General features: G+C 43.2%; 1 protein-coding gene across 1 annotated transcript in view; it reads left to right on the top strand.

The window, feature by feature from the left end:
* Window positions 1-24599, top strand: part of LOC126278511 (uncharacterized) — a 718457-nt gene that overhangs the window by 74414 nt on the left and 619444 nt on the right. The gene's annotated exons all lie outside the window — the stretch shown is intronic.

Genomic DNA, 24599 nt, shown 5'->3' with positions numbered 1-24599 from the left:
AAACGGACTTCAGAAAAGAGTCGTCAACCTCGGGCGGAAGGTTAAATACCCGAACATTCGTATATACCACTTCTGCATTGGCCAAGAGAACCATACTAGTGGAACCATCACGGTGCGTAAAGGGTACCTGAGAACCATGACGAGAAAGTAGCCTATCAACCTGGAGCGGGTCAAGAAACTTAACAAAAAACACATATAATTCGCTGTCGAAATATGCTGTATGCACCTGATCAGTAGTGACCTTAACTGTATCGACTAACCAGTCATGTATCTCCAAAGAACCGGGCTGGACGTGACGCGTGGATTTGTCAAAGGTAAAACTGACTGTACCTGTACGCGGAACTTTCGTGGGAACCATGGTGGACATCACGGCGAGAGACGACGCCGCGACAGGAAGGGCCGCACGAACACCAAACACCAGCCGACAACCAGCGATGCGACGCGCACGGAGACCAACACGGCACTAAACTGACAGGAGGAAAACACGCTGCGCTACGGTAGAGGCGGAACTAAGAGCACGACCTAGTCGACCGACGCGCGAAGCGAGAATGTGAACTGAGCCACCCAAGCACGACTCACGCCCCCTCCTCACAGCTTTACTTGTGCCAGTATCTCGTCTCCTACCTTCCACTTGCCCGCGAAAGGCAAAGATCGCGGGTCCAAGCATCGGTCCAGCACACAGTTTTAATCTGCTAGGAAGTTTCATATCAGCACACACTCCGCTGCAGACTGAAAATCTCATTCTGGAAACATCCCCCAGGCTGTGGCTAAGCCATATCTTCGCAATATCCTGCCTTTCAGGAGTGCTAGTTTTGCAAGAATCGCAGGACAGCTTCTATTAAGTCTGGAAGGTGGGAGACGAGGTACTGGCAGAAGTAAAGCTGTGAGGACGGGTTGTGGGTCGTGCTTGGGTAGCTCGGTTGGTAGAGCAATGGCCGCGAAAGGCAGAGGTCCCGGGTTCGAGTCTCGGTCCGGCCCACAGTTTTAATCTGCCAGGAAGTTTCAAAATGAAGTTCTTCCTGATGATACTTTGTGCAAAATTAAGTTCCTCGCGTGCGAGGCGTCGTCGAATACGCGCTATGTGTTATATAAAAAACAATCATTTTTGTTTCTTGCTCTCAGCTATCAGCCACGTTTCATTAACAGCCCGTGGTTCAGCTGTGACTGACAACGCTGACTGTTAATTAGGCCGGACAGCAGCGAGACCGTTACGCTATCTGTCTGCCTATCCGTCGCGGTATGAGCCGCTTCTCCGCAAGTCCCCGGGCAGCTGGACGCCACTCTGCACCCAACAGCGGCGCGGCGGCTAAAAGCTTCCTGCCGGCCCTTGGCCGCCCTTTAGCCCTGCCGCCCCGGCCACATCCATCCCTCCCTACCTCACACTCTCTCCCACCGCACTCCACCAGACCGGCGGCCGCCATTATTTCGCGCAGCAGCTTTCAAATCAGCGCACCCCGTCGCTGAACCGAGATGGGAATGACCCCGCCAGACGGCAGCACCCACTCCTCCTCCGCCCCCACCACCACCCTCCCATTGTGTTTGATAAACGCGCTGGAAACAGCCTGCAGGCGTTGTTGGCCTATCCGAGTAATGAACAAGCCTTAACAACGGAGCCTGTTACAAAGCACTGCACATAATGGGTTTCGTTATCAAAGCGGCATCTCCCGACTCTCCCACGCGTAGCTCTGGAGACGAGTCCAATGTCTCAGTCACGTATTTGGAATTATGATCTCGTAACGCATATTGAATATGAGGTGAATCAGACAGGCAGCTATTAAATGATGAAAATAATGGAGATGTGTAAAGAGGCTAACATTACGCCATTGCACTTGCAGGTTGCATAAATAATGGATTGCACGTACAACAAATACATGATTTTCAGTATCCTTAGACATAATAACAATGGAAGTACGTATGTATATATATATATGTTTGTATGTTCCACATCCCCTAAACCGGATCTGTTTCAACCAAAGTTGGGGCGCACGTCACTTACTACATGATAGAATCTCTGTGGGTGTAATGATCAGCTACTCATCAAAGTTGCAGGGGCAGGTGATCTATCTCGCCCAGGCAACGTGCTGACACGCCTTGGAGCATGTTGGGTTACAATACACATATGTGGGCGAGCGTTGTTCTATTGGAAAGCACCTATTGTGATGCTGTTCATGAACAGCTGCAGAATAGGTCGAATCACCTGACCGACGTACAAATTTGCAGTCAGGGTGTGTTGGATAACAACACGAGTGCTCCCGCTGTGATATGAAATCGCATCCCAGATCATAACTCTAGGTACAGGTCCAGTGTTCCTAGCACAGAGTGGTTGCATGCAGTCCACTGGTCTCTTCTAAGCAACAAATGGCCATCACTGCCATCAAGGTAGAATCAGCATTCATCACAAAACATAACAGTCTTCCACTGTGCCGTCCAATGAGCTCTCACGTGACATGGCTGAAACCGTAAATGGCAGTGCTTTCGAGTAAGAGGAATGAACGTTACAGGCCGTGTATCTCGGAGTTAACCTCAATGTAACCGATTTGTGACAGTTGGTTGTGTCACTGTGGTGTCAACTGCTGCTCAAATTGCTGCTGCAGATGATGTACGATGCACCGTACCCATACGACAAACAAAAGGGTCTTTCCTCTCTGTGGTGCCACGTTGACCATCCGGAGAGAGTCTTCTTCTGACCTTCCACCTCGTGACCACCGCTGCCAGTAATCTTGTACAGCGGCTACATTTCTTCCAAGTCTTTCTGCTATATCACAGAAGGGACATATAGGTTCTCGTAGCCCTATTAAACGATCTTGTTCAGACTCAATGAAGCGCCGATAATGGCGTACTCGTTGCCCGCTCACCAAGTCCATTCTCACAGGTTATTGATGCTCATGAACGTTACAGGGTGTATTTAAAGCAAACCTGAGCTGCCATCTCATAGACGCGTTGCTTGCGCCACTCTTACGTGACGGGTGCCAAATTTGAATGGATATCATGTTTCAAATATAGAAACAGGCCTACCAAGTTTCCTTTACGTCGCACAATCTCGATATTTCAATGAACTCATAATGCCTAAAACAAATTGTACCTCTAAATAACAGAAAAAATGGACTAAACATTTAATAACTTTTCTCTCAAAATTATATACTACCTCATTGGTTTCCTTCGGAATCACTCATAGAAATAGCAGAACAATGATTGGTCTTAAAATAACTTATATACCTATTTTTACTGTCGTGCCACAATCTCCTACAATCACACAGCACAAGATAAACGCATTGAATGTTGCTTCGAATACAATAAACGAGTGCTTGAATGCATTTCATTCATAGAAGTATACCCCTACATGTTTCTGAGTTGCAACATATAACTGCCTACGTCATGTTGTGGCTACTCCACTGTAACTTGAATGGATTTTTAAGTTTGTTTTATATGCCCGACTTCTAATTTCACCACACAAGTCTCCAGGGTTGAGCAGTTATTGCCCGATGACGACACGCAATACAGTTTGTTGAAGCGGAGTTCACCGTTATTAATTATGTTTTTAGTTTTAATTTTATTACTCGTACAGAGAACGTTCCTTTGTTTAACAGCGCGTCGTCAAAATAAGTAAGAAATTCTAATGTCTTTGCAATACATAATGTCGACTATTGAGTTAAAGTTAGTACCTATTTTGTCATTTTAGAGAAGTGACACCTTAAGCGCTTCTGCTTCTACAGTCTCAGTATCAAATTTTCACTACTTTCGATTTACTTCCTATCTCAGTTCAGTTCAGTATTTATCGCAAATTATGTATCAGTGTCATTTCAGAGATATTAGGTCGGTTCCACACTAACTGAATAACACGTAATTGTCATTTACCATCACTTTTATTAATAATGCTTTCCATTATGACGTAAAAGTTAATGAATAATCACTGTCTAGGAGGAAGGGGGGATTGATCCTAATCATGAGATAATAGCTTTTAGTGAGCTCGCAATCATTGATTAAATTGAAAGTAACGTCCAAGGATGATATGCGAACAACTTTGGTTGCGTCCGTTTTCACGTATCTCTCAAAACTAATCCTGTCGCCCACAATTCAAATTAACACTGACTTTAACCCCTTTTGGCGGAACATCGAATCGTAACTATTATTTGAAAGTTTATTCTAGTCCCCGAATTAATTCCTTTCAGATACGCGCACGACCGAACAACAGAACGGAACACAAACGAATTTGTTTAACAACCGAAAAACGCAATGACGTTACATTACGAACATGTCCCCCCAATGAACTTCTCTTTGACTTTATCTTCTCTACACTGGTTGGTTAAATTATTCCTAATTACAATTTATCCAGCTATTTAACGAAAAGATCTAACAAAAAAATACAATAAATTTATCCCAACGTAAAAGATCCGTTATAAACAGCATCGGCGGTTTCATGCTAAAACACAAATACTTCAAAAAATAGGTAAAATGGTTGCATCAGGCAGAAATCTCTGTTACTAAGAGAGTTCAGTTAAGATAATCCCGTCTCTTCGTTTCGCGATAATTTAAAAAAAAAATAATATGTAACGTAACTATTAAATAAGTTTGAAAAAAATCTATTGATTTCTGTTAATATACAATAGGCTTATGCATACACAATACGTACGTAAAGTTAATCTTCGGCTACAATGTTCTTCAACGTTCAATGCACTACGACACCCTTGTCCAAGTAGTGCCTCATACGACAGACTGAGGTCGGTTGATGATGACATAAATGTAGGAAAAATTATCGGTAATTCTATTACATTGCAGGAAATCAAGAAAAACATTTTTTCAGTAAATGTTACCATGCTCAATCAAACACCGACGAATGTTTCGATTAATGTCATTTAATATGATTATATAAATGCACGGTTCGGTTACCGTCGCAACCGTGCAGTGGGCTCACGCATAAAAGTGAATTTTAGTGGGGGGTATTTAAAGTGATACCGGATAAAACCCCCGCGACAAAATCTAGATACAGAATTACGTGTTTTTGGAATTTGTCCCAACGGCCAGTTGTAATTGTGAATTAGGAGGCAGCTGAATATTAATTCAATATTCGATTACTGTTAATAGGCAATTATAGAATGTTGCTGAATCAAGTCGTAAGAGCGCCCTTTGGTAATTATTGAACGTGCGGTTCACAGCAGAAATATGGACTGCCAATATGCGATACGTTTGACAGAGATTTTAGGGTTATGCGTTGCTATATGTTTCCATGTAAAACGATCGGGCCGCATAGCAACAGAAAGAAAGTGGAAGGTATGAATACAGGGTGCTTCAAAATAAAAGGGAGAGATAAAATATTCCTCTGACTACAGTAATGACTTTATTTCCATGGTAAGTCCCCGTTATTGTTCATCGCTAGCGTTAGTATTCAAAATGTTGGCATACGCGATACGGAAGGCGTATTGCGTCGTAGAATAGGCAAAAACATCATCAGTAAGTGTTGCAAAGACATTTTCAGCCAAAGATTGGTAACGTGGCACCACATTGCCACAGCACTGTTAGACGGGCAAAGCAATCAGAGGAGGCAGGACGCATATGCAAGAAGAAAACAAAAACAGAGCTATCTGTCAGAAGAAAATAGTCTAAAATATCCGTACGATCTACGAAAGAAGCCCCAGCAAACCCATGTTTCGTACCAGCGGAGAAGTGAACGTGTAGCAATTAATGCGGCCTGTGCTGCGCAAACGACTTTCAAGGATTACAGATCCCTAATGTTGCAGGCGCTTAAACGCGCCGATAAACAAAAACGGAGACAGTTGTGTATCGACTTTCAAGCATAGATGGAGTTGGATGGTTTCTCAGACAGATTTGTGTTCTCTAACGAAGCCATATTTTACAAGTGGCAAATTGAACAAGCATAATTTGTTAGTATGAAGTTTACTGAAACCGTATGCCTCTTCGAAACTCCATGTTTCCGGCTGCAGTATCTACCTCTGAGGCTTTTATTTTCCTTGTTTTTATCTCAGTTGACAGAAGCAATATCCGGCTTCATCTTCCTACAGGGCGGAATCTCGCCACATTGGCATGATCTCGTAGGTAGTCATCTCAACTCATAGCGCTAGACTTCGTACTAGGTCGCATGATACGCCGTTCATGCTCAATGGGGGACAGATCCGGAGATCTTGCTGACCAGGGTTGTTGACTTACACCTTCTAGAGCACGTTGGGTGGCACGGGATACATGCGGACGTGCATTGTCCTGTTGGAACAGCAAGTTCCCTTGCCGGTCTAGGAATGGTAGAACGATGGGTTCGATGACGGTTTGGATGTACCGTGCACTATTCAGTGTCCCCTCGACGATCATCAGAGGTGTACGGCCAGTGTAGGAGATCGCTCCCCACACCATGATGCCGGGTGTTGGCATACGACCATCATTGGCACCAAGGCAGAAGCGACTCTCATCGCTGAAGACGACACGTCTCCATTCGTCCCTTCATTCACGCCTGTCGCGACACCACTGGAGGCGGGCTGCACGATGTTGGGGAGTGAGCGGAAGACGGCCTAACGGTGTGCGGGACCGTAGCCCAGCTTCATGGAGACGGTTGCGAATGGTCCTCGCCGATACCCCAGAAGCAACAGTGTCCCTAATTTGCTGGGAAGTGGCGGTGTGGTCCCCTACGGCACTGCGTAGGATCCTACGGTCTTGGCGTGCATCCGTGCGTCGCTGCGGTCCGGTCCCGGCACCTTCCGCCGACCACTGGCGACAACATCGATGTACTGTGGAGACCTCACGCCCAACCTGTTGAGCAATTCGGCGGTACGTCCACCCGGCCTCCCGCATGCCCACTGTACGCCCTCGCTCAAAGTCCGTCAAGTGCACATACGGTTCACGTCCACGCTGTCGCGGCATGCTACCAGTGTTAAAGACTGCGATGGAGCTCCGTATGCCACGGCAAACTGGCTGACACTGACGGCGGCGGTGCTCAAACGCTGCGCAGCTAGCGCCATTCGCCGGCCAACACCGCGGTTCCTGGTGTGCCCGCTGTGCCGTGCGTGTGATCATTGCTAGTACAGCCCTCTCGCAGTGTCCGGAGCAAGTATGGTGGGTCTGACACACCGGTGTCAATGTGTTCTTTTTTCCATTTCCAGGAGCGTAGTATGGGATTTAACATCTGAGGTCATCAGTCCCCTGGACATAGAACTTCTTAAACATCACACACATCCATGCCCGAGGCAGGATTCCAACCTTCGACCGTACAGTAGCGGGGTTCCGGACTGAAGCGCCTACAACCGCTCGGCTACAAAGCACGGCGCTCTCCTTCCAAAATCATATTTGAATGTTGTTTGCTTGTGAGAATATCGGGTTATGCATCGTGTATGAAGCAGAAACACCTCCCAACAAGTGCTGGAATTCGATATAGGCAGGATTGTGACCTATTGAGACAGCTGTTCATCGTTACCCGACAATCCTTCTTGTGTTGGACGATATCTCTCTCAAGTGAATACGGTCCCGATCGGTTCTGGAAAACCATTCTCAACGTCAAGTAGGATGTCAACAGACATACGTGAAAAACGCCACAGAGGGCCGACGTATAGTTCCCTCGACAATGTCACGTATTTTTCGTCATGAAATGCTTGGAGCAAGACAAGTATTACCATGCACAGTGTAGCATGAGGAACTGTCAATTGGGAGGCAATTGTTGTGGGTTATCTTGACGTGGCGGCAGAGAGATGTGCAACCAACAACAATAGAGAACATCGACTGGCACTTCACTGTCTTTTCAGACACGTTCTAGCTCTACGTAGTGGATCGTCTGTGAATTTCAACAAGTATTCTCCCTGCTGTACTATATACACACTACAAGTAAAATTTCGGAATAATCTAGTGCCCTCTCACACATTTGTCTATCTGAGAAAAATGTATATTAAAGTTTCTAAACATTCTGTAGATCAGTTTTACCTATTTCCACTGAGGTACCTTTACTTATATTGGTTTATGACAGTTATTACACGTTTTCAGTTTATGTAACGGCATATGTATCTTAAAAACCTTACATAGGCATGTACGAATAATGGTGGCTTAGCACTTTCGTACGTCAGAACTTGGCACAATAAATATGTAGAAAACGATATTTATTAATTATTATTTGTTACATACTAAATAATTGGCAATATATAATAAAATGTGTTTAATTGTGACATATGAAACGAATGTCGAGAAAATGAGAACATTCTTTCTCAATGATAAGCACAGATAGTTCAGTCAACATTAAGAGGGCAGTCATAATCATCAACACTTTATGCCTCCCATCTCTGCACTCAACACTATTATAAGATAAGTGGAGCGGTGGTGGGATGAACTGGAGTAGATCTAGCAAATATTTGCGCTTCTTTGAGCCAACTGGAATTGGTTCCCTTCACGCTTCCCCCCATCACTAAACTGGTGATCCCTTGATGCCGCAGAACGTGTCCTACTAACCGATTCCTTCTTCGAGTCGAGTTGTGCCACAAATTCCTCTTCTCCCCGATTCTATTTAGTACCTACTCATTAGTTACGTGAATTATTCATCTAATATTCAACATTCTTCTGTAGCACTACACTTCGAAAGCTTCTGTTCTCCCCTCGTCTATCCATACATGGCTACACTCCATACAAATACTTTAAGAAACGACTTCGTGACACTTAAATCTGTACTCGATGTTAATACTTCTTCTTTCTTTGCCATTGCCAGTCTACATTTTATATCCTCTCTACTTCGACCGTCATCAGTTATTTTGCTCCCTAAATAGCAGAACTCTTCTACTACTTTAAGTGTCTCATTTCCTAATCTAATTCCCTTATCATCACCTAATTTAATTAGGCCACATTCCATTATCCTCGTTTTAATTTTGTTGATGTACATCTTATATCCGCCATTCAAGAAACTGCCCATTCCGTTCAACTACTCTTCCAGGTTCTTTGCTGTCTGACAGAATTACAAGGTCATCGGTATCCTCATGGATTTTAATTCCTACTCCAAATTTTTCTTTTCTTTCCTTTACTACTTGCTCAATATACATACAGAATAAAATCGGGGATAGGCTACAACCCTGTCTCACTCCCTTCCCAATTGTTGCTTCCCTTTCATGCCCTCGATTCTTATAATTGGCGTCTGGTTCTTACACAAATTGTAAATAGCCTTTCGCTCCCTGTATTTCACCCTTGCCACCTTCAGAATTTGAAAGAGAGTATTCCAGTCAACCTTTTCAAAAGCTTTCTCTAAGTCTACAAATGCTAGAAATGTAGGTTTGCCTTTCCTAAGCCTATTTTCTAAGGTAAGTCCTAGGGCTAGTATGGTCGCACGTGTTCCAATATTTCTATGGAATCCGAACTGTTTTCCTTTTCCATTCGTCTCTAAAGAATTCGTGTAAGTATTTTCTAGCCATGACGTATTACACTGATAGTTCAGTAATTTTCACACCTGTCAACACCTGATTTCTTTGGGATTGGAATTATTGCATTCCTCTTGAAATCTGAGGGTATTTCGCCTGTCTCATACATCTTACTCACCAGATGGTAGAATTTTGTCATAGCTGGCTCTCCCAAGGCTATCAGTAGTTCTAATGGAATGTTGTGTACCCCCGGGTACTTTGTTCAAAACTAAGTCAGTTGCATCAAAAATATCTTCTTCCTCTATAGTGGTGACTTTGAATGTTTTTTTCTTGCACATCTTCGAATTAATATCTTTCCACTTATTAGTGGTATACACATTTCCACAGTGAGATCTCTTTCACTTCTCGATTCTAGAAAAATCCCTATCTGAAGGCATAAAAGTGTGGTCTGGAGTAAGAAAGTAGCGCTCCACCGAGTCAAATTGACCACTGCTTAATAGATGGTGCCAGAAAGCCATAATGTTCCAACTCTTGTTCTGCCCCGCGCATTTGTCTGAGAATACAACAAGGTTCTTGGCGTTGTTAGCATTGCAGATTTGTAAGTACTTAATAGCTACCTAGCTTTGCCACTGTCTCATTTCACAGAAAAATGTACCCCTCTTTTTTAGCACAGTCATGGGCTCCGAAGTTACATGGTGACAATTATTGAACAACATGAAACAAAATCGTCATAAGTTCTGAACGGTTTGTGTTAGGACCTGCCAACTGCAAGGTTGTCCGCGGGGCGCGATGGGAATTAGTGTGTGCATTGTTGTTTGATTTAGCGACAAATCCCACTTTCCTTTGGGTGGTTTCGTCAATAAAGCAAAATTGGCGCATCTGGGGGGACTGAGATCCGCATTTCGCGATCGAGATGTCTCTTGTCCCCCAACAAGTGACTGTGTGGTGTGCAATGTCCAGTCACGGAATAATCGGTGCGATATTCCCTGATTGCACTGCGATTACCAAATGGTACATGAAGGTACTGGATGAAGGTATTCGATGATGACTCCATCCCCATTATCCAAAATGGCCCTGATTTCAACAAGATGTTGTTCATGCAAGACGTAGCTAACCTCCATCGAACCAGGAGAGTGCTTGATGTCCTGCAGGAGAACTCTGTTGGCCGCATTCTGGTTCTGAGGTACCTAGAGGCCACTGTGGTGGGCCTCGACTGGCCGCCATATTCTCCGGATCTGAACACACGTGACTCCTTTTTGTGTGGTTACATTAAAGACAAGGTGTACAGCAATAACCCCAAGAACCATTACTGAGCTGAGAACAGCCATTCAGGAGGTCGTCGACGGCATTGATATTCCGACACTTGAGCAGGTCATGTGTCCGCCCCTGGAAGCTGAGTGGTCAGCACGACGGAATGTCATACCTAACGGCCCGCCCTCAATTCCCGGCTGGGTCAGAAGTTTTCTCCGCTCGGGGACTGGGTGTTGTGTGGTCCTTATCATCATCATTTCATCCCCATCGATAAGCAGGTAATAAAAGTGGCGTCAACTCGAAAGACTCGCACCAGGTGAACGGTGTATCCGACGGGAGGCCCTAGCCACACGGCATTTATTTAGGAGGTCGTATAGAATTTTGCTAGTCGTCTGCGCCTCATCATCGCCAGTAATTGCAGGCATATCGAACGTGTCATAACCCAAAATCGAATATCCGTAGTGCCGTTTTCATATTGAAAAGTCCTTGCACTTGGTATTTTGTAATGAATTAATGTTTGTTTTTTTGTTCATATAGTTCAGTAATTGTCACCCTGTAGAACTCCATAATTCGCGTTTGTAGAACGCCAATCCAGATGTGTACATAGGAGTAAGAAACGATTACTGACGATCCACGGTAATCATATATATGTCAGCGTTTTCTTTCGCTTCTTCAGTTCACTGTTGTAAGAGATTCTTCCCTCCTTCCACACTCTGAATAAATGTGCCGAGCTTTCGAAGTTCAAAGTCGTTTAATATAGTGCTAGATATTTTTTTTTTTTTTGCCTAGGGTATTGCACGTATCCAATTGCGGGATCATAAATCCATTGTTGAACTCTCTTCAAAATATACATCTGCATTTGTCGGTAGTGACAGTTTCAAGACAAATTTCATTGCTTCATGCGACATAATAGTCTGTACGGTTAAGTCACAGCTCAGATAAACTGTAATTGGGTTTTCGCTTCTTGAATAATGTGACTGGTATTTCGGAATAAGGAGAGTATGGGTCCTAACATTCTCTACACGCTCGTCAGAGTTCTTGCTTGACCTGTTTGAATGCTTTTCTCTTCCATTAGTTTGCACAGAACCTGTCATTACCGTTTTCTGAATATCTCTAAGACGTCCTCTGTTATTGTGTCACACACGCAAAGAAAAAAACTGATCACGGCAAATATTTACAAGTTTTCCTGAAACATTCACTGAGTACGAATGTGTAAAGCTTCTTCTAGATTCAAAGCCACGTCTACGCTTCGTTATGTGCATACTAGTAATTGCGTTTACCTTAATGCAAGCAAACAATTACGCATTTTATGTGTTGAAATCAGACATATTCTAAAAAGAATGAAAGATTGTGGAGTTTTATCTTCTGTTAATACGCAGCAGCGCTTTTTGCGTTCACCGTTGAGTTCCAGCTCCCTTTCCGAGTAATTCTTTTTTTGTGCTGATGTAGGAGGAACCTTTTTTTCTTCACACTTGCCTCTTAATTTCTTGGGTACTATTTGGATTTCTGTTTCTCCAACGAGCTTTCTTAATCTACACAGGTGTCTTGATGGTTGTTCTAACAGTAGTTTCATCCTCTTCCTGAAAATGAATGTCACCACTTTGATTACTTTTATAAAAAGGGCGCAGAAATATGGGTCTAATGTTAGAAAATAACACTTTTAAAATCTATTACATTTCATGAAGATTTTGTGTCAAATTACTTAGTAAGTAAAACAAACAGACAACTACCTGCATATGGCTATTAATGTTGTTGCATAGCAATTAAACGTTGGCGTCAAGAAACTATAAATCCATTCTGCAAAATTTCTGCAGTATACTGCTATAACAACAACAGAGTACTACGCTACTTATTCAAAAATTACAAGGTCTATGTTTAATCTAGCAGGCTGTATAAGCTGAAAGTACAAACCTCCTAATATACTAAATACATTACCTGCACGTTCTAGATCAAATAAATTATTTTGGCTATAGCACACAAAGCAACATTAACTGGGCAAATATTTCAACAATGCATTGCTATGCCACAATATCAAACAAAACGTAATATATACTCCAGATAAATAATTCTCAGAAGTTTCTTCTTCAGATGTGCGAGAAATATATTCATCTTCAGAATCTGAGAGAACAACTTCCGAATCACAAGATGTTCCTGATATATAAAGCTTTTCCCGTGCTCATGTCTTTCCACTGCTACAATCGGCCGATACCATCTTGTGAAACTGTGTTGCTTTGGTTACTCTTGCTAAAACATTTTGTGATCTCTTGGGGCACTAAGAAGATTGAGTACCTGTGCTGCTATTTGTATCCTAATATGAGAAACTACCAGAGATCCTGAATAACGCTGCACCTAACGACGGTGAGGAAACTACCAAATCCGTTAACAGGAAAATGTGGCTATCTTGTTCCGAGTCCTTCAGTTCAGTATTAGAAGCTCATCAAATGATCTCCATCTCTGGGTGTTGCTGCTTTGTATATGCAACATAGCATGGCTGCCAAGCGGGTATAAAAGCACCGATCTGTAGGCAAGGAATTAATGTAGCATTCGTGTCTTTCCGACGTGGGTGCGGTAAAAGCGGAAACGTGAAATATGGCCACGTTATTACCAAAGGCGTCCACGCAGGACCACCGTATGTATACTCATGCTCATAAATTAAGGATAATTGCAGTATGTGGTGCCACACAACGTGACACTACATAAAACTGGCTCTAATAGCATAGGCACACAGGGAACACACACGAAACAGATCTGTAAGTCCAAGGTGTTGGTGATAAGTTAGGGAAACGGTGCCGATACACATGTTCTACAAAACGCCACTGTTTCATGTGCATGTGCCCCGACATCAATGACCGTGCGGTTCTAGGCGCTTCAGTCTGGAAGCGCGTGACCGCTACGGTCGCATGTTCGAATCCTGCCACGGGCATGGATGTGTGTGATGTCCTTAGGTTAGATAGGTTTAAGTAGTTCTAAGTTCTAGGGGACTGATGACCTCAGATGTTAAGTTCCATAGTGCTCAGAGCCATTTGAACCGACATCAGTATAGGATGTGATTAACATGCACACGAACACAAGCCACACAACGGGATGGCATGCTCTGGATCAGGTGGTCGAGCAGCTGCTGGGGTATAGCCTCCCATTTTTGAACAGTGCCTGTTGGAGCTCCTGAAGTGTCGCAGGGGTTTGAAGACGTGCAGCTATACGTCGACCGAATGCATCCCAGACATGCTCGATGGGGTTTAGGTCTGGAGAACAGACAGGCCACTCCATTCGCCTGATATCTTCTGTTTCAAGGTACTCCTCTACGAGGGCAGCTCGGTGGGGCCGTGCATTATCATCAATCAGGAGGAAGGTGTGATGGACTGCACCCCTGAAAAGGCGGACATACTGGTGCAAAATAACGTCCAGGTACACTTGACCTGTTACAGTTCCTCTGTCGAAGACATGTAGGGCTGTACCTGCACCAATCATAACCCCACCCCACACCACCAAACCACGACTTTTCAAGGACATTAAGGGGTTAGTATCTGGTTCCTGGTTCACACCAGATGAAAACCCGGCGAAAATCACTGTTCAGACTATACTTGGACTCGTCTGTGAACATAACCTCGGCCCACTGTTCCAATGACCATGTACTGTGTTCTTGACACCAGGCTTCACGGGCTCTCCTGTTACTAGGGGTCAGTTGAATGCACTTGCAGCTCTCCGGGCGAATAAACCATGTCTGTTCAGTCGTCTGTAGACTATGTGTCTGGAGACAATTGTTCCAGTGGCTGCAGTAAGGTCCCGAGCAAGGCTACCTGCAGTGCTCCGTGGCCGTCTGCGGGCACTGTTGGTGAGATATCGGCCTTCTTGTGGTGTTGTGCACAGTGGACGTTCCGTTCTGTAGCGCCTGGACAAGTTTCCTGTCTGCTGGAATTGTTGCCATACTCTTACGATTTGTAAAAAAAAAAAACGGAGGGCCCTTGCTACGACCTGCTGTGTTTGACCAGCCTCCAGTCATCCTAGTATTCTACCCCTCATAACGTCATCAATATGTGTTCTTTGAGCTGTTTTCAACACAGAATCACCATTAGCACGTAAGAAAACGTCTGCACACTTACTCGCTGCACCGTACTCTGACATGCACCAACACACCTCTGTGTGTGTGGACTGCTGCCAGCGCCACTGTGCGACGACTGCAGGTTAACTGCACCGCATGGTCATATCCCGAGGTGATTTAAACCCGCAACCCGCCCACCAGAGCGTTGTTTCACCATGTATCAGCATTATCCTTAATTTATGAGCATGAGTGTATATGAGGCAGCATGTCTGTCGAAAACTGCGACAAGAGGTGCTGCTGCTTCATGACAACCCACGTCTCCATATCGCAAATATCGTAACGCAAAAATTCCGCCAACTCATGTGGGATGCACTCGAGCAAACTACCAATAATTCTGACCACTTCCCATACGATTATAACACCTTCGGTCCCTCAAAAAGGCCTAGGAGGGCAGAAGATTCCTGTCCGACGATAATGTGCAGCAAACAGTTACAGAATTCTTTATGCAGTACGGCATGGTGGTTTACGTTTAAACGGTTATCCTAAACCTGTTGCATCGAAGGGATGATGACCTCAAAGTTCACATTGATTTTCCCTGACTGGCGAATCAATTTTAAACTGGCAGGCGTTCAAACGGAAACTTTTTGATAGCCTCTTATATAACTGGAATCGTGCCAGGCTCAAGGCTCTGATGATTCTAGTCTATAGCTTCGACAGCCATTTCAGGTGATTGCTAATGCTGCTTTGTAAGATTTTACAACTAATGTAAAAACAATGTGTATTAGCACATGGACATTATAATTTGATAAGGCGCAGAGTATAAGAGATATTTAAGTCCGTTCCTTCAGATCTACCTCTTCAGCTTCTTACGATATCTCGTCACTGATTTCACAATCAGTTCCCCATTTCACTTACTTTTTTTGCATTACTTTCTGCAACTCGAATTTTTCCAACTACTTTAAACATTACCTACATGCAAGTCGGTACTAGTTACAAAAAGAATGTGATCACAATGCATCAACTGCTTTCAACACACATCACCTCTCGAAGGTATAGTACACTCATGATGTTATTTCGGAGCATTATCATGTGATTATAATGCTCAGTTTCCTGCCAATGACATTATTATAAATTTTCTGTTTTCATTTGTTATTAAATCGCCAGTTTCAGTTTCTTTTGTGAACCCTAAATTTATTTTTCATGTTTCTTTTAAAATCAAAGTTTTATATTTATTACATGGTTTCATCATGGATGTGATACGTCAAGGATGTATTTCTGTATATAGAGTTGTAAACTTAAAAACAAAAGAGTGGGTTCAAAGCGGTAAGAAGTTTCTTGTTATACTTTTGTTGTAGCACTGCTGCTTTTTGTTTCTTAACTAACCTCATAGGCTATCAATTCCGTCATTTCTTTTACTTTGAATTACATATTAGTTTACACTTCTTTGACACTGATATCAACTGAGAGATAGCAACACACAAAGTATATCATACCCAAAACCGCAAAATGCCTTAATCGTTAGTGAGTCACCAATTCATTAGTGCAATACTGGAACAAGGCATTAAGTTGTAGAACCGCGTCTGTATTCGTCTAACCATTCACATCTCTCTTTCGTCTTGGCAGCAAGATCTTCCGCATTTCCTTTAAACTGGAACGTGTACTGTATACAACGAATAGCCAATCACGGCGATGCGATCTCCACCAGAAGACTGCAGTCTCCGAATGTGTCTCTATCAACCGTCTGTAAACCTCCAGGTTCCACGCAGTCCAAGCTTTTTCTTTAGTGCCCGTTGCTACTGTCCCTTAAGTGACAAGGCAATGTCCGTCTTCCAGATGGTTCCAGCGGGCCATGTCACCCATTACACAACAGCACTGATCTGGAGACCGTGTCCTCCGTGGCTGATAAGTCAACGAGAACTCTGCGGCAACGATCTTCCATGGGGGTTCAATTGGGACACCTTTCCAGTCGGTGGCTGTGAAGCCAAATTCTTCAGCCCAGGATTACAATCAAAATAAGTAGACTTAATCAAATTTACTTTATCGACGGATGGCTTGATCACTTAAATCTTCTGTCTAACACATTTGGACATCAGAGCTTGAATTTGATATAGATTAGAGTGATCAGAACCATCAGTACACTCATGATATGTAATAAAATGGAATACTAACAGGCGCCTTACGATGTTATTTATTATATGGATACTAGTTTCGGTGTTTCAGTGCACCATCTTTAGGCCTTAACTGACGTGAGGAGATTAACACCAGCATCACTTAAGGTCTGAATATGGCGCACAGAAGCACTGAAACTGGTAGCAATATGATAAATAACATCGTAAGGTCAGCTGTAGGTGTACCATTTTGCTACATAAGTGAACGAACGAAGTCCCTCAAACCTCCAGTAACACGGATGGACACAACAACAAAAAATCCTCAAGCGAGTTAGGTCGAAGCGACAAAAGAGAGTGGTTGCGATGTCTTCTTACTACGAAGGAGTGTTGCAGGTGGCTTTCACTATTCAGTGGGCTGCTGTAACACTCACATCTAAATCAGTTGCACACATCTCTGTTAAACGGTGGCGCTTTAGTGAGATCGTCATTACGCGTTTCTGTTCAACGTAATAATGAGTAATACTCTGTGGAGACTGTAGGGGGCAATTCTCTGGAGGAGAATATGTAACTGCTGATGTCGAACAGGTGGCATGAGGCTAAGATGGCTTACCCTGTGGTTTTATGACCTCGATTTTTCATTCAGAGGGAAATCTACTTGCACAGTTACATGTAGAAGAAAAAAATTAATATTAAAAAGTGAAATACAATTAGAGCAATAAATTTAACGCATGGATCAATATTACATAGGGATATACATTGAAGCGCCAAAGAAACTGGTAGGGCCATGCGCATCCAAATACAGAGATTTGTAAACAGCTGGAATACGGAGCTGCGGTCGACGACGCTAGCGTCTAGGGCAGTTGTTGGATCGGTTACTGCAGCTACAATGAAAGTTTACCAACATTTAAGTAAGTCTGAACATGGTGTTATAGTTCGCGCACAAGCTATGGGACCAGTATCTCCGACGTAGCGTTGAAGTGGGAATTTTCCAGTACAATCATTTCACGAGTGTACCATGAACATCAATAATCAACATCTCCTACAGCGCCGAGGCCGGAAAAACCTCCTGCAAAAACGGGACCAACGATGAATCGTTCAAGGTGATAGAAAGGCGTCCTCTCCAAAACTTTGCTGCAGATCAACAAGTGTCAGCGTGCGAATAATTGAACGAAACATCAACGATTTGAGCTTTCAGAGCAAAAGGCCCACTAGTGTGCCCTTGGTGACCGCAAGAAACAAAGCTTTACGCCTCGCCTGGGCCTATAAACACCAAATTGGACTGTTGGTGACTAGAAACATGTTGCCTGGTCCAACGAATCTCATTTCAAACTGTATCGAGCTGATAGATGTGTACGGGTATGGAGACAACCTCATGAATCCATGGACCCTGCACGTCAGTAGGACAGGCTCTGTAATGGTGTGAGGCGTGTCAGTTGAAGTGATATGGGACCCCTGATACGTCTAAATTTCACTCTGACAGGTGACACGTACGTAAGCATCCCGTCTGATCAACTGCATGCATTCATGTCCATTGTGCATTCCGACGGACTTGGGCAATTCCAGAAGGACAATGTGACACTCCACACGTCCACAATTGCTGCAAAGTGGCTCCAGGAACGCTCTTCTGAGTTTAAACACTTCCGCTGGCCACCAAACTCCCCAGACATGAACATTAGTGAGCATATCTGGGATATCTTGCAAGGTGCAGTTCATGAGATATCTCCATCCCGTCCTACTCTTACAGATTTATGGACAGACCTGCAGGATTCATGTTGCCAGTTCCCTCCAACACTACCTCAGATATTAGTAAGAGTCCATGCCACATCATGTTGCGGCTTTTCTGCGTGCTGGCGGGCGCTCTACACGATATTAGGCAGGTGTACCAGCTTTTTTAGCTCTTCAGTGTAAATCTGAATTAATTATGGCATCTTTCATTACTTGACCTCATTAACATAAAGAAGTATTTCGTTGACATTAGATCTTTACATGATATTTGAGTAACCAGATTTCTTCTCCGAACACCGATTTCTTTTTTTTTTTACTCCCACCTACGTAGCTAGGCATGATGAACTTAATAAAACGATAGAAAGAAGAGCTTGCGCAGAACGATTTATCACTTCCATTTTCTTACGTACTATTCGAACACTACGTGCTATTCCAAACACTAGCGGAGAATGTAATACCTAGAAGATACTCTGGTTTGGTCGGTACTTGGTCTAGTGATTCATTTTAGAATCACATAAAGGAATGCGCATTGGAGAAGGTCATGAGCAGTTGCTGCCATTTTCCAAGCTCTTTACTGCTGCCAGGGATCTGACTGCGTATTGTGAAGCAGTTCTAAATATTTCGAGGCTACAAATCTAAGTACTCTGTAATTTAATGAAGATATTAGGAATACGCAGTCAATGTTTAATTAAAAAAAATTACGGCAAGGAAAATTTTGTATATATCTAACTACTTATATAACGTGTGGACGGCAAAGCCAAATTCCTCGCCGGCCGCCGTGGCCGAGCAGTTCTAGGCGCTTCAGTCCTGAACCATGCTGCTGCTACCGTCTCCGGTTCGCTCCCTGCGTCGGACATGGGTGTGTGTGATGTCCTTAGGTTAGTTAGGTGTAAGTAGTTCTAAGTCTAGGGGCCTGATGACCACAGATGTTAGGTCCCATAGTGCTTGGAGCAATTTTAACCATTTGAACTAAATTGCTTCCGTCGTGCTACGTTTTGTACCTAGAGACCGAAGGAGATCTTTGACAATGGAACATGGACAGTTGCAAATTAACTAAATTTCATCAACGTCTGAAATGTTTTACCAATCTTCAAAACAGATAGGCTATCTGTGTTAGTTTCCAACAGCTTAGGTTCTAAAATGTATTTAACTTGTAGCAGGTTTTGGTAATACCTCTGCTTAAATTTATTTAACTTACTGATCCTGGTGCGCAGTAGACTAATAACGTAATAGGTAGTCTACGAAATGCACCATCGACACGACCTAATCCACTGATACGCTTTTTAAATTACAATAAAATAGATGTTTCTAGGTACTTGACCATGTCGTACTTTGGAATTTTTCTCATATGGATAAACTTAATTTTCCGGAGTAATTTTTGAAATTTCAGAAAAAGACTGCAACTTACAAAAAGTAATATCATCTCTTAAATATTGAATCACAAAATATACGAGTATTAAATATCTAATACAGGGATGGCTAGAAGTCATGTATGAATGTGTCCCAGGATACAACAGTCTCACCTACTTCTTTAAAGACTGAATCAAAATACGGAAAAATCTGAAGTTGTTATTAGAGTTACCTGCCAGGTTATTAATATACAACGATCCCATCACACTTCATTGGGACACATCTGAGGTTACTTCTAATTTTGTTGATGGCTTTCCATCGAAGATAAGATCTTGCGTCCTGCCTATCAAGATATCATCTTTCAGTTTATTACTCCATGTAATGGTACTTACGGTAGTTAATAAATTTCATCAACGTCTGAAATGTTTTACCAATCTTCAAAACAGATAGGCTATCTGTGTTAGTTTCCAACAGCTTAGGTTCTAAAATGTATTTAACTTGTAGCAGGTTTTGGTAATACCTCTGCTTAAATTTATTTAACTTACTGATCCTGGTGCGCAGTAGACTAATAACGTAATAGGTAGTCTACGAAATGCACCATCGACACGACCTAATCCACTGATACGCTTTTTAAATTACAATAAAATAGATGTTTCTAGGTACTTGACCATGTCGTACTTTGGAATTTTTCTCATATGGATAAACTTAATTTTCCGGAGTAATTTTTGAAATTTCAGAAAAAGACTGCAACTTACAAAAAGTAATATCATCTCTTAAATATTGAATCACAAAATATACGAGTATTAAATATCTAATACAGGGATGGCTAGAAGTCATGTATGAATGTGTCCCAGGATACAACAGTCTCACCTACTTCTTTAAAGACTGAATCAAAATACGGAAAAATCTGAAGTTGTTATTAGAGTTACCTGCCAGGTTATTAATATACAACGATCCCATCACACTTCATTGGGACACATCTGAGGTTACTTCTAATTTTGTTGATGGCTTTCCATCGAAGATAAGATCTTGCGTCCTGCCTATCAAGATATCATCTTTCAGTTTATTACTCCATGTAATGGTACTTACGGTAGTTAATAAACGTTACCATTATGTCTGTAGAAAGCATTGTTCATGTCCATTGCCAATAAATACGCTATACCGTGATGAGAAGCTTCCATGAAGGCATCTGGAGTTTAAATCATTCAAGGTATGACGTTGAATTTGGGCATCGTTTAGCAAACAGTGTATTTTCTTTGTATTTACATGTAAGAGGATGATACCATTTACTGTCCTAGTGGTGTGGAGAGAAGGTGCGGCTATCTTTGACGCCCATGGTGGGCGGGTTTAGTTGTGCCACCAGCGTCCGCTGTTAGGAAAGGGGGTTAAGTGTATCGATTCCCTAATTTGGGTCCCGCCGGCAATAAATTGGTAGCGCGCTTTCTGCAAATTGAATTCCGCTGATGCAGTTTTAATTGGGGACGATCACAGCTAATTAGCCAATCGGACGTCTGGTTATCCGGCGTAATGCATCAACTGGTGGCACGCCGGGAGACGGATGCCTGCCCACCCTAAGACCCCACCTGATTAAATTCGTGAACAAACGCTGCAGCTCTTCGTGCCATATAATGCCGCTCGTTTTCACCAATACTCTCATCGTTCAAATTTAGAGAGGAGTAATTACTGTTCACTCATATGGAATGGTGATGGTATTTTTTTCTATAAAAGTTTTGAATAAGACGTATTTTTTTCCGGAAAGCTCAAATATCAGTACAAGAAGGGTTCGTTATTTTCTTCGATTTCTCGTGTGGGCAATACAAAATCGCAGGGAAAAAGTGGTAAACTCGCCATGTGGACGGCTGTAGGTATCTCCAACTAAAACGTATTGTGAGGTAAAACATGCGAGGGGAAAACAGCCTTGGTTTCTACAGAAAAAAAAACTTCAGAGCTATAAATGTTCATTTCAGTCTTGAATGTTGTTAATACTTCCTATATGTGTACATGGCCACACGAATTTACCTCAGAATTTCGATAACCGACTTCCAACACATTATATATATATATATATATATATATATATATATATATATATATATATATATATATATGGCCACACGAATTTACCTCAGAATTTCGATAACCGACTTCCAACACATTATATATATATATATATATATATATATATATATATATATAAGAATAGATCGAAAAGTCACGCACATGAGAAAGTAATAAAGTACATGTAATATGTAATGTGTTTGTTCATAATGGAACCTTACACACATTTTTTATAATTCATCTTCTAAGTGACTGCCTGTTCAGAGTACCGGAACAAATTCATTTTATCATGTTCGAGGCCTCTTTGTAAAAGCAACCTGGCACTAATGTTGTTAATCTCCTGTGTTATATTAAGCTTTAATTATGCCAGTGCGTGTGGCCTGTTTTTATAATCCTTCTCTTCAAGTCAGTCCGAAATTTTTTTCCTTTTTATTTAATCGTATGGCTAGCCCCCCCCCCCCCCCCCATCGGACAGACTGTTCGCCGGGTGCCGGTCTTTCAATTTGACGCCACTTCGGTGACCTGCGGTGACCTGTAGTCTATGAGGGTGAGGATGAGGAGAGCACAACACACAATCACTGGGCCCAGAAAATTCCCCGACCCAGCCGGGAATCGAATAAGGGCCCAGAGGATTATCAATCACACTGACCATTCAGCTACCGAGTGCGGACAGCCCGACAGTAAGGAGTCTGGAGACGTTAACATGGGAGGGTAATCCATTAATAATTAATCAATGACCAAAATATTCACTTAAGCAATGAGTTACATCGTTAGATGTGTTAACGACTGGCACCCTACAATAAAGTTCCTCGCCGCGCGGGATTAGCCGAGCGGTCTTAGGCGCTGCAGTGTAACGACCATCTGCATCCACGACAGCGTGAAAGTTTGTATGGAAACCATTTCTCAGTTTTTCGCAGCTCTTTTCGAGCAGCAGACCACGGAAGGTCCAGCTGTCGTGACACAGCTCGTGCACTGCCAGAAGATCGCACATTGCCGCAAGCATTCTTAGCGATGACTACAACAACTTCAACAATTTGTAGCGCTATTTAACATCGGTCACCCCTGGGCGTATTTCCCAAATCGACAGTTAGAGCCTTCTGAATGATGTTCTTCAATCCAGTTGCGGAAAGAGGACCTCTCTGTAATCCCTTAATTCGTCGACACTCACGAGGAGCAGAAATGCTGCTGTTATTTTGATAAAACAACTTTACAAGTAAGTCCCCGCTCGCCTTGTTCGGACTCATGTTGATTGTAAACTGTAATGCACACTGATGCTTGTATGTCCACGTTGCGTCACACTACCAATACCGGCCCCTAGCGGCAAGCCTTCACACTAGTACTACAAACAAAGCAACCCTGCAGCGCACAGTCTCAACATCATCCCTATAAGACTGGGTGCCGACGTGGTATAAGAGGGGGGACCCAAAAGAAACCGGACTGTTGTCATTAAAAACTTATTGATGAACCTTTTTATAAAATTACTTCAGTCACATTCAAAATACTGTTGGAAGCATGTTTGGACCTCTACATGTTTGATATTGTCCAGTGCCCTTTGCGACGCTGTTTTTACCGCCTCCACATTATCATAACGCTCCCCTTTTAGCGTTTTCTTCATTCGTGGAAATAGGAAAAAGTCGCATGGCGATAGCTATGGCGAATACGGAGCGTGGGGAACGACAGACCTCCTCTGAGATGCCAAATAATGGGTCACTCGTGAGGCCGTGTGTGCTGGAGCGTTGTCGTGCTGCAGAAACCAGTCAGCTGATCGCCAAAGATCCAGGCGTTTCCTCCTCACATCCTCTAGCCGACGCTTTAAAACATCCAAGTGAAAGTGCCGGTTAACATTCTGATCAGGGGGTACGAATTCCCGATGCACAGTTCCACGAACATAAAAAAAGACAATGATCATCGTCTGCACATTTGACCTCACTTGCCTTGCTTTCTTTGGTCTGGGAGAGTTGGGAGTCCTCCACTCGCTTGACGCTTGCTTGGTTTGTGGGTCATACCCGTAACACCAACTCTCATCCCCTGTGATGACTTTGTTCAAGAAGCTTGGATAACGTACAATCTCTGTTTTCAATTCCTGACACACATTCATGCGGATGGTTTTTCGCTCCTGTGTGAGAAGGCGCGGAGCAAATGTAGCAGCAACACGTCTCATGTGCTAATCCTCACTCAAAATCCGCTGGCACGAGCTCCAACTGATTCCTGTCTCTGCTGAAATTTGGTCGATCGTTTGGCGAAGATCCTCGTTGATCTTTTGGTGGACCTTTACAATTTTCTCCTCATTTCGCGATGATGAAGGGCGTCCAGAACGCGCTTGGTCTTCAACACATATCTCACCACGTTTACAGCGCCTAAACCACTCAAAAACCTGTGTGCGGCTCATAACGTCCTCCTGGAAAGCTTCCTGAAGCATTTGGTGTGTCTCCGTTGCAGTTTCTTTAAGCAGGAAACAAAATTTCACACACACTCATTGTTCTTTTAAAGTTGGCGTAACGACTTCGCAGAGGTAACCCGTCAACAGTCAGAGAAACACAACACCACAATTGCACGTTCAGCTCTACACTGACGCCGTCTGCACAGCTTTTTCATGAAGGTCTCTACTAACACCATCTAGCGTGAGAACCCTGCACTACGTCTACGAGTGGCAGCGCCCTCGGAATCCGGTTTCTTTTGGGTCCCCCCTCGAACAGCTTTCCGCCTACACTGGCTCAAGCAACCAAAGTTCAATCGTAACCA

Source organism: Schistocerca gregaria, chromosome 6 (assembly GCF_023897955.1).
Source record: "Schistocerca gregaria isolate iqSchGreg1 chromosome 6, iqSchGreg1.2, whole genome shotgun sequence".
In the NCBI taxonomy this organism is placed as follows: domain Eukaryota; kingdom Metazoa; phylum Arthropoda; class Insecta; order Orthoptera; family Acrididae; genus Schistocerca; species Schistocerca gregaria.
This window is presented reverse-complemented; position numbering and strand designations above follow the sequence as displayed.